Raw genomic sequence first — 14,011 nt, 5'->3', positions numbered from 1 at the left:
TTGTTCTACTGAAACTATTTGGATTTATTAGGAAAAGGCTAAATCCTTTGCTAGTAAGCTAATTAGAATTATTTATTATGTTGAGGGATTTTTGTGGGAAATCTGAAGAAACAACTTGAAGAAGGAAACTTACTTTGAAAGCTGCAATCATAAATACTTCTCTTTTTTGACTGAGTAATGAAGAGGTAAACAGACAGGAGTGTGATGACTTTAGGTCTTACATTTTACCAGAGCAGATTATGCTTTAGCTTATAAATAATCATGGTCAAACTCTGGCTGGTTTTGTTCTGGGCGAGGCTGGGCAGGCACTGGTAGCAAAACACAGAGAGTGGTAGGAAAACACAGCGTGGATCAAGTCCCGGGCACTGGAAGGGAGGACAGGGGTGCTGCTGTTGGCACGCTGCCAACTGAGTGTGTATACAGTCACAAAGTGTGAATGAGTGTAAACACAAGTCCTTGCTCTGCATCCTGAAATCCTGCAGCATGAACCTGACTTGCTGTGCTCTTCCCTTTCCATGCATCCCGTCCTTAGGGGAAGGGTGACATCAGGTGCTGGCCCCGTGCCCGCCTGGTCGCAGGAGACCTTCGGGGTGGGACGCAGGGCTGGGCCACGGAGCCCTGCCGGGACAGGTGTGGGGCAGATGGGCTGGCAGCCATCCCACCCCACCCACTGGCAGCCTGGCAGCCGGGGCTCCTGCTCCACTGACAGCACATATTTCATGGAGCTTCCCTAGCAGGCTCCGGGAAGGGGTGTGCTTGTACACAATGGCTGCAGCATTCACAGAACTCGTACAAAGGAGGGCAGAACTTTAAAGGATGAAGCTTTGAGATGTTTGTCTTTAAAAAAACCTTGATGCAAGTTTTTCCTTCATGTTACAATAATTTTCCTCTTAAATCCAGTGGCTGCTCTGTCAATATTTTTGTTTGATGCTACTACCCATAAAAGAAATGTTCTCTAGATTCAAATTTGGAAGAGAAATACATGCTCTATTCTAAATTATTTTTGAAAAAGCTGCAGTTATCACAGAATTAAAAAGCAGGGGCCTAGGACACTGCTGTTGCAGCATGGGAGGAACCCAAGTAAATAGGAAATGGGCAGGTTATTCTTCCAGCTGTTGAGAACTCTGGTGCCAGATTTTGAGTGGTGATGTGACTGAAGCAGTTTGAAGGGGCAAAGGTTACCTGTCTCTAAATAAATGCCATATTGCTGCAGTGATGATCTTCATCTCACCACTGTGATACACTGAGGGTGGAGGTACCTCCTCTGTTTGATGGACATTTCCTGCTCAGAAAACTCCATCCCACATCTCCTGTGCTGGGCACAGCCCAGAGCAGGGGTGGCAGGCAGAGACATGGGGAAGGATTAGGGACTTTAGTGACACAACACTCACCAAGAAGCATAACCAGTGGCAGAAATTGCTGATTTGTTGGAATTATTTGTCAGCAGCTCAGGCCTTCACCAGAGATATGAATTTGGGTATAGGTGAAAAACAAACCTCGTGTTTTTTGTGTTACAGGAATTCATAGCTAGGCCTGAGCTGAGGGCTGACTTTCTCCAGGACTGGGGCTCATATTTTATTCCTGGGCAGAGGATTGTCTTTGGGGCACAGTTTGGGTGGATGAGGAGGTCTGTGATTGGTGCTTGTAAGACAGGCCTTCAATTTTCAGATTTGTCATTGAATTTCAGTGTGATTCTGAACCAGTTCTGTATGAGCTTTATTGATATAAGGCTTGATCATCCGAAGCAGGAAACAGTAAATGATCATTCAGCAAATTTGGAAGATGGGTGCAATTACTCAGAAAGACAAAGCCACGATCCGTTCAATCATGATGGGTGATGTCATGAAATAAAAGCTCAAAACTAGTATTTCAATCTCTCATAGATTCTTTCCTAGAAATATTCTGTAAGACAATTTTCAAAACCATGCACTTACCAAGTACCACATAATGAGGTAATAGTGAGTGCTGTATAAAAAAAGAGTTTAATCTTTCAATTCAAGGAGAAACAGATTATATCCACAGAAACCTGAGGGTGTATTTAACTCAGTAATATCCATAGCAAGCAGAGTTTTTCCATGTCAGCTCATTTAACTTACTTTACAAACTCACTAAACAAGGCACACAGCAATCTGCAGTCCCAAAGCCAAAATCTTCCAAGGTTAAAGTGACAAAACTGCAGAAGGTCAGGCCACTCTGCCAGTGGCGAGAGCTTTGTCTGCACCAGTCATTGTCTTATTGTTCACCCTTTCCTTGCAAGCACATTAAAATTCACCAAAATATATTTAAGTAAAGCAGGCATTTGTTGGTGTTTGGCACTGCTGTTTCTAGAATAGGGTCTTTGGGGGGGGCATAGGGAGTGAACTCTCACTCTTGCAGTCTTGGAAATGCTGTATCACCTCTATTTTATTTGAGTTTCTGATTCATTTTGACATCATCTTACATATTCCTGCCTTAAAGGTCAAACCTGCTTCTTGCCAGGGACAAGTGACAAATGAGAATATCGGTGTTTGAGAAAAATGACATCCATAATAGGTTAATCTCATCTTTATCAACCCAACTTGATAGGATGCTCTTGAGAAGTGATTGGGGATATTCACCAGGAGCATTTCTGAGTCTGTGAAAAGCTCAGCTTAAGCTTCCACCATAACAGGCTGTAAAACTGATCGATGTCATATCTGAAAAATATTGGTGGATCCAGGCAGATGCCAAGTTTTCCCAGTCACTTAGGATTACTCTATCAATGAACTTGAGAGCATAACTAAATCTGCAAAGGTGCCCTCCAGACAGAGCAGTTTTGAAAGGACCTTATTGTCAAAAGAGCTCCAGAAAAAGTACATCGTGTTTTCGTAATATGTGTTTTTGGAGCTGAATAACAGAGAAAGAAATTTTAAGATACTTTGAAAAAACCCTGAACAAACTCAGTATATTACATGTATGTCCACAGCGGCACTGCAGGTTTAGCTGGTGTGTTTGGCATATAAAACTAATATGGATAAAAAGACTGAGAATAAGGTTGACTGGGATAAGGAACAGGAAAACTAAATGTCCTACAGCTCTTGACAGGGAACATCTCTAGGAACAATGGTTCCCTGATTCCCACAGTTCCAGAACTTGGGGTCACCAGATGAAATTATCACGTGACAGTTTGAAAAATGAGAGGTACTTAACCCACTGAACGCAGCACCACAGGCTGCTGCTGATGCAGGAAGCTCCCATGAATTCCAAAACCAATCCATCAGATGCTCATGGAAAGGGGGGGAGGGGTGGAATCAGTACTCACTAAACAGAATTTTCTGCTATGACCCAGTAAGCTCGCCCCCAAAAAGGGGGCTGTAGCCTGAGAGAGACCAGGCCAGTCCTCACAATAAGGTGGTTGTAGCCTTAAACTCTCCAGGCATCTCTTAGGGGCCAGTGAAGGACTCATTTCATGTTTTTCTTTGCTTCTTGTTGGCTGCATTTTACTGCTCTGGTTTAGGATGGCAAATGACATCAGGTAAATTACAGCTTTTGTGTAGAAAAACACATTCCTTTTATACTGAGTAGGAAATAGCCCATCTGTGGGGGGAAAAAAAATAACTGTGATTTACATAACACAATGTGTCTGTCTGGGCTCCTCAATAGCCAAATGAGTTTGGGAATATGGAATCACAGAATCATTTAGGTTGGAAAAGACCCTTAAGATCCTCAGGTCCAATCATTAAATAATTAATGGGTTTTGGGCTGCCCACAAAGAAAATGGTCTTGGGAGTGCTGTGAGCATCAGGCTGTTCAAAGTTTAGGCCAGCTCAGGAGTGATATAACACATCATGCTGTAAAATAAGAAAAGTAATCTAACTTTGTAAAGGCTTGATCTAAAACTGATGTACAGAAAAAATTAACTATGCCTCTTCATAAATAATGTTAAAGAAAACAAACAGTAAATTGAAATTATTCTTTACAAATGCAGTTCAAAAAGACTTACTGTCAGAGCAGTACCCTTCTGTTGCAAAAAACAGTCAGTGTAGATGCTCTAAAAATGCTGAATGCAATTTATAGATTCATTTTTATGCTAAGATGACACTAACACGGTACCATGATTATTAATTATAGCAGTGTAAAAGCCATCTGTGACTTGGCTTCTCCATGCTGATAGAAAAGCTGTGCTGAAAGCTGCAGCAACGTCTGAGTAGTTTCATTCAGCACCATGTTACTCCAGTTTTCAAGTGATGTCATGCAATATTCCAGTGGGAATGTGAATACCACAGTGGGGAGTCAGTCCTCTGCTCTGCCTCATCCAGGACAATGGGCAGGTGACATATGGGCCACAGCATTATGTTTCCTAGGAGAGAGAGTCAAATGCAAAATAAGGAAGAGCATCTTCTAAGCAATCCCACAAAGCTTAATTTCAGAGGTGTGAGCTTAGTGTGATCTAACAGCTCTTCAGCAGGTGCCCGCTAAGTATTACAAGTGCAAATGATCCAAGTCACCCTCCTGCTAATTGGGCAGGATTGACAGTCTAAAGTGAATTCCTGTCCTTGTCTAAGTCAATTCCAATTGATTTGGAGGGGGGAATGAAATCATCCTCCAATTCCTCTTCAGTGCAGTCCATCACAATTACTCACAGTCTGCATTTCACATTGCTCAGAGAAGTGCCAAAGCTAAAACCTTGAGGAGCAGGAGGAGCAGACCTTAATAAGACTATTTAAATAACTTTAATAATCTCATCCTTTAATTTTTTTTTTTTCTTGAGGAAATCCTAATTGACTTTGGTTTTACTTAACCAGAGTTAATCCAAACTACGTCTCTTCAGGCCACTTTCTGGCCTTCCATAGATCATAATGCACTTTTTTTTCTCTTTAATCTTTCTCCTTGCTGGCAAAGAAATGAAAGGAGTGAGAGATATTGTGAGTGGAGCTCAGTGAAGGTCAATTGCAAAGTTCCTCGCTCTCACCTTTGAAATAATGAGGGGGAACAGTGCCCAACAGGTAGAAGATTAAACTGATGAAGATGCCTTGTGAGGAAGGTATGAGGAATTATTATCTATAGAAACCAAGTGAGTGTTGAGGCTGTAACTTGGAGATTCACTATAGGCATTTTCCCTAAAACAGAAAGAAGCATTTTCTGATATTACTGAGGAATATTAGCATTCCTATTACTGCTGTTACCATTATAACTTTCACCCCCAGGGCTCAGGTCAGCAGCAACAACAATTTCTACAAGGTTATCAGGATTGCTGAATGTTTCCTTTTCTGCTCAGTGATGCTCAACAGTCTTATTTCTGGTCAAAATAATTTTAGTGGGAACTATGAAGCATAAAAATAATTAGATCAATTTTCATAAAGACATCTTTCCCTCGTGAATGCAATGTGCAATCCCAGCAGAGCAGGGGCAGCAAATCACTGTCTGTGCTTTCTCTCAGGGACCTAAATGAGCCTCAGTTTTTAGCAGGAAAGGGGTTACAATAAACTGTGTTCTCCCCTTATTGGATTCCCAGCTGTAGAAAGAATTAAGCAATGAGGTGAAATAATTGTTTAAAATTACTGAAAATGAATCTTGATCACAACCTCAAAACTGAGAATCATGATCATTATATTTGCATTCTCATGAATGTACATGAAGTTATTGTTGTGTACCAGAGGATATATTTGTGTATTAACTTTATCAAATTTAAGTGTTTGTGATATCTCAGTGAGCATGAAATGTAGTTACTTGGTTGCACCTGTTCATAATAATTGGATTCAATATTCATGAATGATTTTCCAGTAACCATGTGCATGAGTAACGATCATTAAGACAGGCTTCCAGCTCCCCAAATGTTGCACTGCAAGTGATCTGTGAGCTCGGGGAAAACAGAGGTTTATAAAATATCAGCTGACACTTGCAAATGCATGCACAGGTGATTGCTTCTCTTGGCCAGGGCAAGAAATCCCTGCTTGCTTACAGGTGGGAATTCACCTTCATGTAGCAGTTAGGAATGATGGCAAACAGAAAGGGACACTATCTAAGGCAAAAAAGATCATGATAAAACTAACAACTGTTTAGGGGAGCTGAACCACAGGCAGCCTGGAAAAGGCAGAGGATGAAATTATGGAAAGTTAAATGTGCCAAGACTGGCAAAAGTCAAAGAGCAGAAATCCAAGCAAGCAAAAGAAAACATAAACCATGAAGATAAAAAGATGATTTAATTTGCCTTGTCGTAATGAAATACATACTTTGTCTTCCAAGAGACCTTTGTTTACCCCTGAGCTTATCTGTCCTCCTCCTGGACTATTTGAAAGGTTTTTGGGCCAAACCAGAATCCTGTTGGAGCTGACAGGAGTAGCACCTTAGGTTAGGTGAGCTAATGGAGCTGGGGGAAGTGTCCCCACCCCTCCCCCTGGAGGGGTCACAGGTTATAGTGATTCATTCAGCCTGTTCCTGTCAGACTAAAAATCCTCACTTAAATCACAGCTGTTTGTTCTTGTGAGCTCAGGTTATTGCAGTGCCTGGTGAAATAGTGTCCAAACAATGTTTCTATTCTCAGATCTTCCAGGTAATTATTCCTGATAACTGTCATGGTTCAGATGAAAGTAATTACTTAAAGATGGAGATAATCTGTCTAACAAAGCCAGCAGCCAGGCTGGAACATCACTTACCTTAAAATCTGCATTGCTCTGAACACATTTCAGTTATCAACACTGCGGATGTAAAATAAATATGAAATATTAAAGCTCATACTAAAGGTTTGCACAGAGGACCTATTCCTCAGTGCAGCATGAGTCAGCTACAGCTACACAGCCATGCAAGAGCAGACTCCTAATCAAAATCAGTCACAATTAGTCTTTCATTTGACTTCAAAAGGCTCTGAGCAGGTGCTCAGCTGGCTTACATTACATATTGAGGGAAGTCTTCGGCCCTAAAAGTACATCCCAGCGCTGCTGGCTAATTAGAAACTGGCACATCTGACTCACAGCAAGGCTAAAACTGAGTCTCTGGGATATTATCCCATGGCTTTTACTAAAGATGTGACAGCCATGAGATTCTGTGTGTAACGGGAGCACAGCTTCCCCTAAGTTTTGCCTATGGACAGGGATTACAACAGGCTCCATGGCTGCAGGCTTTGCATCATTGGCACCTAGAAAGCAGGATGAAAACCAGCCTTTTTCTCCTCTCCTTCCATCTCTGCTTAGGTCAGCATCTTTCTAAGCATATCTTACAGTTCTTGCCTTGCACATGTTGAATGATTGCCTGGGCAATCTGTCTAAAGTGTTTCACCAACCTTTAAATATCCTCTGAATCCCATCTGATCTCGTATCAGATGGAACAGGGAATAGGCAATTCCCAGTGAGGTGCACAGTCAAAGATCATACAGACAGCTGGGGTTTGGCTCACCTCTGCTTTACTAGAATGTCACTTGGCTCTGACTCCACTAAAAAAAGATCAAAAGTTATCAGGAAGATCTAAATGAACACATAGGTTGATCCAAGAGCCGCAAAAGGCAGGAATAAGGCACTTTAACCCCCATAGTGTGCTCTTCCCTTGTGTGCTAAGAAAGGGCAAAGAAAGCTTAAGCAGTAATTTCTGGTTTGGTGACATTTTACAACAATATGTTTTCTACAGGTGAAGACTTGAAAAAGAGCAGCTCTGTGTTTAGATCTGATAAAGACCAAAGCAATTAGCAGTCAGTTCCTTAGATAAGCAATTGGCCAGGATAAGCCTGCACATTGGGGGAATTCAGGGGCTTTTACAACTTCTGGGGATGGCTAGGTGGGACCGTGCTGGGATTACTCAAAGTATCTAATGCAATGGTTATCCAACACTTATGGATGGAGGAAGCTCTGGAAATTGGAAAAATATTTAATAATCAATTGCTCTTTACATGGGCCAAGAGATTTTTTTGTTTTTCTCTTTTCCCTGCTGTAATGTGACTTCCCCTTAACAAAAGTAGCCAGACTCCACAGAAATGAGGATCTCAGAAAGCCCCCCAAACACGTGGTCTACTTTGTTGCCCCTCACTAGCTATAATTGTGGCTCACAAAAATAGGAGGACTGACAAGATAAATCTTGTTTAAGGACACAGCCATTTACTGACCATGAATTCTGAAAACTCACAAGTCTGGAACCACAGCTTACCTCTGATTTGGTATTCATCACGTTGAAAGCTACTACTCATGAGTTGTACCACCTTGTTTCAGCTTCCCAAGTTGTGCTATTTATTGCAGAAGGAGCAAAATGCAATTTGGTTTGCCATTATCTGTTTCATAAAAACATGTCCCATGCTAATGAAGAGATGACAGCAGTCTCCAGCACAAAAGGCAGAACGGGGTAGATTTAGGGTGTCATAATGAGATTAGAGTGAGACAAAATAGAAGATAATACAAGCAGAAGACCACGTGGACCAATTCAGGGATTTCTGTAATGGAAAGCTGAATATGCAAAGATCGGGCATCGGTTCTAATTTATCACTTTCATCTCTTTCTGCTTTTGAAATCTAGTTAAGGCATAATACTGGCCTAGAGATTTAAGGAAGAAAATGTCATCAAGCATTATTAATCTTACTTATATATAATTGCATAAAAGAAGTAAAGGAAAACAACATTGTTTATCTTTGTTTTGAAGCCTGCAGATATTGTGGCTATTTTGCATAATGCATATTGGTATCAGCTGATGGGAGTTGTTTTTAAACCTAAAATGAATATTAAATGCTTATGGCCAGTCTCTTAATACTGCTCCAGGAACACAGAGCGAGTTCTCCCCCTCACTACCGGCCCTGCCAGCTGCCCGTGTGGTTCTGCTCAACACAGCCAGTGCCAGGCTCCCCTCGAGCACTCACATCTTCCTCCTCCTTTTTGCAAAGCCCACTGTGCCTGAGGAGAAACCCCACGGCATGGAGCCCAGGGGCAGGATGTGACTTACGGGATCAGGTAGCATTCCGTGCACTGGATGCTGCCCAAGCCCTTGACTTCTTTCCAAATATATTCTTACCTGAAAAGAGCAGGGCAGCTGGCACTGGAATGGGAACGCAGTCATCCTTGGGGAGCCCACTGGGGATATCCTTGGGAAGTGGTTTCTTCCTGGCAGCAGCAGGTGGGAGCTACCTTATCCTGAGCTAAGGGACATGGCAAGGAATGCCTGGATCATCACCTGCTGGTGACTGCTCAGTGCTGGTGATCTTCCCTCCCTTTTGCTGGGATCAGACCGAGCCAACCCGGGGGTGTTCCCTGTGCCCCCGGTGTGCCTGGAGTGCTGATGGGCATCAGTCGGCGAGCTGGAGGCAGCACAGCAAACCTGGTATTTGGATAATAGGATACTTCATTATTGGGATAAATACATAATGTAGATAGGCCACGTCGCATGGCTTTGTTTTGGGGGATGGGGGTGGGAAGTGTTTAGTTACTACTTGGAATTTGTTGGTGCCTGTGGTACAGTGAGATCTAATGACCCAGCCCCATCGCAGCAAACATGCTCATTCCTGTGCAGAGGGTTTTCCAAAACATACCTTACGTGTGCTTACTCAAACTTTTTCCAGTGATCAGCTTGAGCCACTAGAGTGAAACAGTGGGAATACAGTGGAATAACATTTGCACCTGCTTATGGAGGAGCTTCTTACCTTTTAATCCTAAATGTATTTTTCTTGGTAGGCTACAGAAATTCTTAGAAAAGAATCAAATGTGCAAGAAGTACATTGCCCTGTCACCATCTGCGGCGATGTCCACAGTCAATTCCCCAACCTTATGAAACTGGGACTAATAAATCAGGCATTTTTGGGGCTCAGAAACGGAGACTAAATCCAGTGGTTTTTTGGTGGAGGCGAGGGTTTGGGGGCCTCAGGGGTAAAGTTCTGTGTTGCTGGCACTTGGAACCAGTCCCACTGGGCCAATGCTAAGGCTGTGAAAGTGACTTCAGTTCTGTGTTTTGGGAGTGCAAAACAAGGCTCATCCAAGCAGTTTAAGTACTTGAACAGAGAGCCCAAATCCTGCATTTTGGGGGCTCAGGAACAGAATCCAAACCCTGCGTGTGCTTGGAACACAGAGCCCTGGCCTGGCACTGTCAGGGTTCGGCCCCCCTCAGCTCATCAGGGCAGGTTCAGGGCCCAGAACGCAGGTCAAGCCTTACCTTGTTGGGTTCTGCAGCCCAGCCACAGCGTTGTGAGGCTTACGTGGCCGGTGCGTGGAGGATCCAAACAAGTCCCCATCGCTCTTTCAGGCCGTGGAGCCCCCACCGCTGTTCCTGAGACGGGCAGGCTCCCTCCAAGGTGGTCCCGGGGGCACGAGGCGGTTCGGGAGGCGCCGAGATGACCATTCCCAGGCTGTTCCCCGGCTGGGGCTGCTCAGGGGCTGGGACCCCAGTGCAGGCGACTGCAGGACCGGGTGGACAGCGCCGGGGCAGCCCCAGCACGGCCGGTGATTTCCAGCCTTTATTCGGTACCTGTGCGGAGTCGCCGCGCACATTCAGCGTCCCCGGGACCGGCAGAGCCGCGGCGGGTCCCGTGGCCGGAGCCCTGGACAGGAGAGGAGAGGGAACAGCGGACTCAGCGGGGCTCCCCCTGCCCGCGGTGGCGAGACTGGGAAGGTGACACTGGTGCGGGGTTCTGGGGGCCAGGCCAGAGCTCGGGGCACCGGGAGCTCAGGAAACCTCGGAGCCGAGGCACCAGCTCCACGGGGCGGGACAGAGCCCGGGTACCCGCAGGGAACTGCGGCACCGGGTGGATCCCCCTTGCCGGCTCTATAGCCCCAGGGACCCGGCCCCGGGCGCAGTTGGGGCGCCAACCCCGGCCGATCCTCACCGTTCCCGGGCTCTGCACCAGGAGCAGCCCCGGGCCGGGGCTCCGGCTCCGAGCACTGATGCCTCCGCGCTCCCTGTAGCAGCACGTGCGACCCAGAGTGGGGCGGGCGCGGCTCTGCCGGGAAATACGGGACGCGGGAGGGGCGGGGCCCAGGAGGCGGGGCCGGCACTGGTGGGCGAGGGGCGGGGCCAGGGCAGGTGCGCGGGGCCACAGAGCGCCTGCGCAGGGCGGGACCCAAGGGGGCGGGGGCGCACAGGTGAGCGGGGCGGGGCCGCTCAGGTGCGCGGGAACCCAGGGCGGCTGCGCGGGGCGGCGCCGAGAGTATTTAAGCGCCGAAAATCGCCCACGGCGCCATTTGCCCGGTTAGTGCGCGGTCGGGTTCGGTCGTTCGGGGCCGGCTCCCCCGGGGGGCCCAGGTGAGACGCGGGGGCTTCGGCCTCCCACGTCTATTCCTCTATATTCCTCTATACCTATCATTTCTCCCCTCCCTTCCTCCCCTCCCCCACCCCCTACTCCCACCCCCCCCCCCAAACCCCCCCCCCTCCCTCTCCCCCCTAGCCCTCCCCTCCCTCCCCCCCAAACCCCCTCTACCCCTACCCCCCTCCCTGCCCGCCTCCGGCCCCCGACCCACCCCTACCCTCCTTCGTCTCCCTCCTTCCTCCGCCCTACCTGCCCTCCCCATTCCCCCCGCCTACCCCTACTGCCCTCTGCCTGCCCTCACGTATCCCAACACGCACCTCTCTGCCCTTCCTTCCTGCCTTGTCCCTCCCGCTACCCAACACGAACCCCTCGTCTATGCCACAGCTACCCCTTCACCCTCCCTTCCCCCTAACCTAACCTCCCTCTACCCCTGTTCCCCTACACACCCAACCCTTACCCCTCTACTCCTCCTTCCTTCCTCCACCCCACCTGTCCTTCCTCACCCGGCTTTCCCCTGCCTTTTTCCTCTCTCCCCCTCTTTCCCCTATAGCCTCTGTCTTCCCGTACCCCGCTCCCTCTTTTCTCCCGCAGCCGCGGGGTTCGGGGCGCCGGTTTAATAAAGCCGCCAGGGCCAGACCCGGCGCCCCTCGCTACAGTCCCCACACGGGGCCGGGCCCGCTCGGCGGGTCCCCCCTGCAGTTCACAAGCACCGCCCGACACCGCCGGGGCTCCGGCCTGTCCCGACATCACACGGGGGGCTCCGTGGGGGGGTTCGGGCTGGGGGCAAGTCCTGCGAGTTTGGTCTCAGAAACAGATCGAGAGGTCTGTTTCTGGGACCAAACCCAGGGGCCGTTTGGGCCGCGTCTTGGGGTCGGGGGGAGGCGGGTGGGGAGGGGATGAGGGTCCCCTCCGGAGGAGGGGGCCCGGGGGGGGGGGGGGGGGGGAGGGAGGGCCCCCTCCGGAGGAGGGGGTCCTGGGGAGGGGGGTGGGATGGGCCCCCTCCGGGGGAGGGGGCCCCGGGGGGAGGGGGGGGGGGGCGGAGGGGGGGCTTCCCCCCCCTCCAAACCCCCCCTTCTCCCCCGGGTCCCCTCCTCCGGACGGGGTCCACCCCGGCCCCCTCCCCGGGACCCCCTCCTCCGGACAGGGGCCCCGGGGTGGGGAGGGGGTACACTGCGTTGCGAAACGATCACAATTCATGATGCAAAGTGACGTGACCCCTGCTGCTGCCCCCCCACCCCTCCCTCCCTCCCTCCCTCCCCGGGGCCCCTGTCCGGAGGAGGGGGTCCCGGGGAGGGGGCCGGGGTGGACCCCGTCCGGAGGAGGGGACCCGGGGGAGAAGGGGGGGTTTGGAGGGGGGGGAAGCCCCCCCTCCGCCCCCCCCCCCTCCCCCGGGCCCCCTCCCCCGGAGGGGGCCCATCCCACCCCCCTCCCCAGGACCCCCTCCTCCGGAGGGGGCCCTCCCTCCCCCCCCCCCCCCCCCCCGGGCCCCCTCCTCCGGAGGGGACCCTCATCCCCTCCCCACCCGCCTCCCCCCGACCCCAAGACGCGGCCCAAACGGCCCCTGGGTTTGGTCCCAGAAACAGACCTCTCGATCTGTTTCTGAGACCAAACTCGCAGGACTTGCCCCCAGCCCGAACCCCCCCACGGAGCCCCCCGTGTGATGTCGGGACAGGCCGGAGCCCCGGCGGTGTCGGGCGGTGCTTGTGAACTGCAGGGGGGACCCGCCGAGCGGGCCCGGCCCCGTGTGGGGACTGTAGCGAGGGGCGCCGGGTCTGGCCCTGGCGGCTTTATTAAACCGGCGCCCCGAACCCCGCGGCTGCGGGAGAAAAGAGGGAGCGGGGAACGGGAAGACAGAGGCTATAGGGGAAAGAGGGGGAGGGAAGGGGAGTAGAGGGAAGAGAGTGATATAGGGGAGAAAAGGGCATAGGGGACAGAAGAGGTATGGGGGAGCCGGGGGTGCGTAAGGGAGCTGGGTGTGTGTAGTGGGAGGCCGGGTGAGGAGGAGCAGGCAAGGTGGAGGAAAGAAAGGTAGAGAAGGAATAGAACGGAGGCTGAGTTGGGTAGCGGGGGAAGGAGCGAGGAGGAAAGAGGGGTAGAGTGGAGAGGTCGGGGTGCGTAGGGGGGCCAGGAGGGGAGGAAAGGAGGGGCTGGGGCCAAAAGGAGAAGGGATAGCGAGGAGGGTTGAGAAGAAGGGGTAGAGCACGGCAGGCCGAAGCCCCCGCGCCTCCCCTGGGGGAGCCCGGCCCGAACGAGCCGCCCCGACCGCGCACTGACCGAGCAAATGGCGACCGGGGCGACTTCCGGGTTTTAAATACTCTCGGTACCGCCCCGCGCAGCCGCCCTGGGGCCCCGCGCACCTGAGCGGCCCCGCCCCGCTCACCTGTGCCGCCTCGCCCCCCGTGTCCCCGCCCCGCCGCCCGCCCCGGCCCCGCCCCGCCCCGTGCCGCGGCCGCTCCTCCCGGGGGGCGGGACCTGCGCTGGGGGCTGGAGCCCGGCCCGGGGGCTGCCCCCGGCGCTGGGCGGAGCCCGGGGGCTGAGGCGGGGACGGGGCTGGAGCAGGGGGGTCGTGCCCGAGTTCTGCTGGTGTCCACCGGGGTGCCGCGTCTCCTCCAGCGGGCGGGGTGGGGGTCCCGGGGCCGGAGGACCGAGGCCGGGCTGGGACCGGGACTGGGACCACAGCGGGCGGGAGGAGCCGCTCCGGGGCGGGCGCTGGGGCCGAATCCGGCGCTGCCGCTCCAGCTGAGACTGCGGCCAGCGCGGGGTTGGGGACTTCGGGCACGGGTCCCGCTCCTGCCGCGGGGACCCGGGGCTGTGCCGGTGCAGGGGCAGCCCCCAAGGATACCTGCT

At 51.1% G+C, this 14,011-nt stretch overlaps 1 long non-coding RNA gene across 3 annotated transcripts; it reads right to left on the bottom strand.

Moving 5' to 3' along the window:
* Positions 1 to 1,692: 1,692 nt before the first annotated feature.
* Positions 1,693 to 11,241, bottom strand: LOC135412644 (uncharacterized). Of its 3 annotated transcripts, XR_010429821.1 has the most exons (3): positions 10,075 to 11,239; positions 8,944 to 9,246; positions 1,693 to 4,318 (listed from the first exon to the last, which is right to left on the bottom strand). It is a non-coding gene; the product is annotated as an uncharacterized LOC135412644 (long non-coding RNA). The 3 variants fall into 3 exon arrangements; XR_010429822.1 differs by having other exon boundaries at positions 6,615 to 11,241; XR_010429820.1 differs by having other exon boundaries at positions 8,944 to 11,241.
* Positions 11,242 to 14,011: the final 2,770 nt, after the last annotated feature.

This window comes from Pseudopipra pipra, chromosome 4 (assembly GCF_036250125.1).
Source record: "Pseudopipra pipra isolate bDixPip1 chromosome 4, bDixPip1.hap1, whole genome shotgun sequence".
Taxonomy (NCBI): domain Eukaryota; kingdom Metazoa; phylum Chordata; class Aves; order Passeriformes; family Pipridae; genus Pseudopipra; species Pseudopipra pipra.
This window is presented reverse-complemented; position numbering and strand designations above follow the sequence as displayed.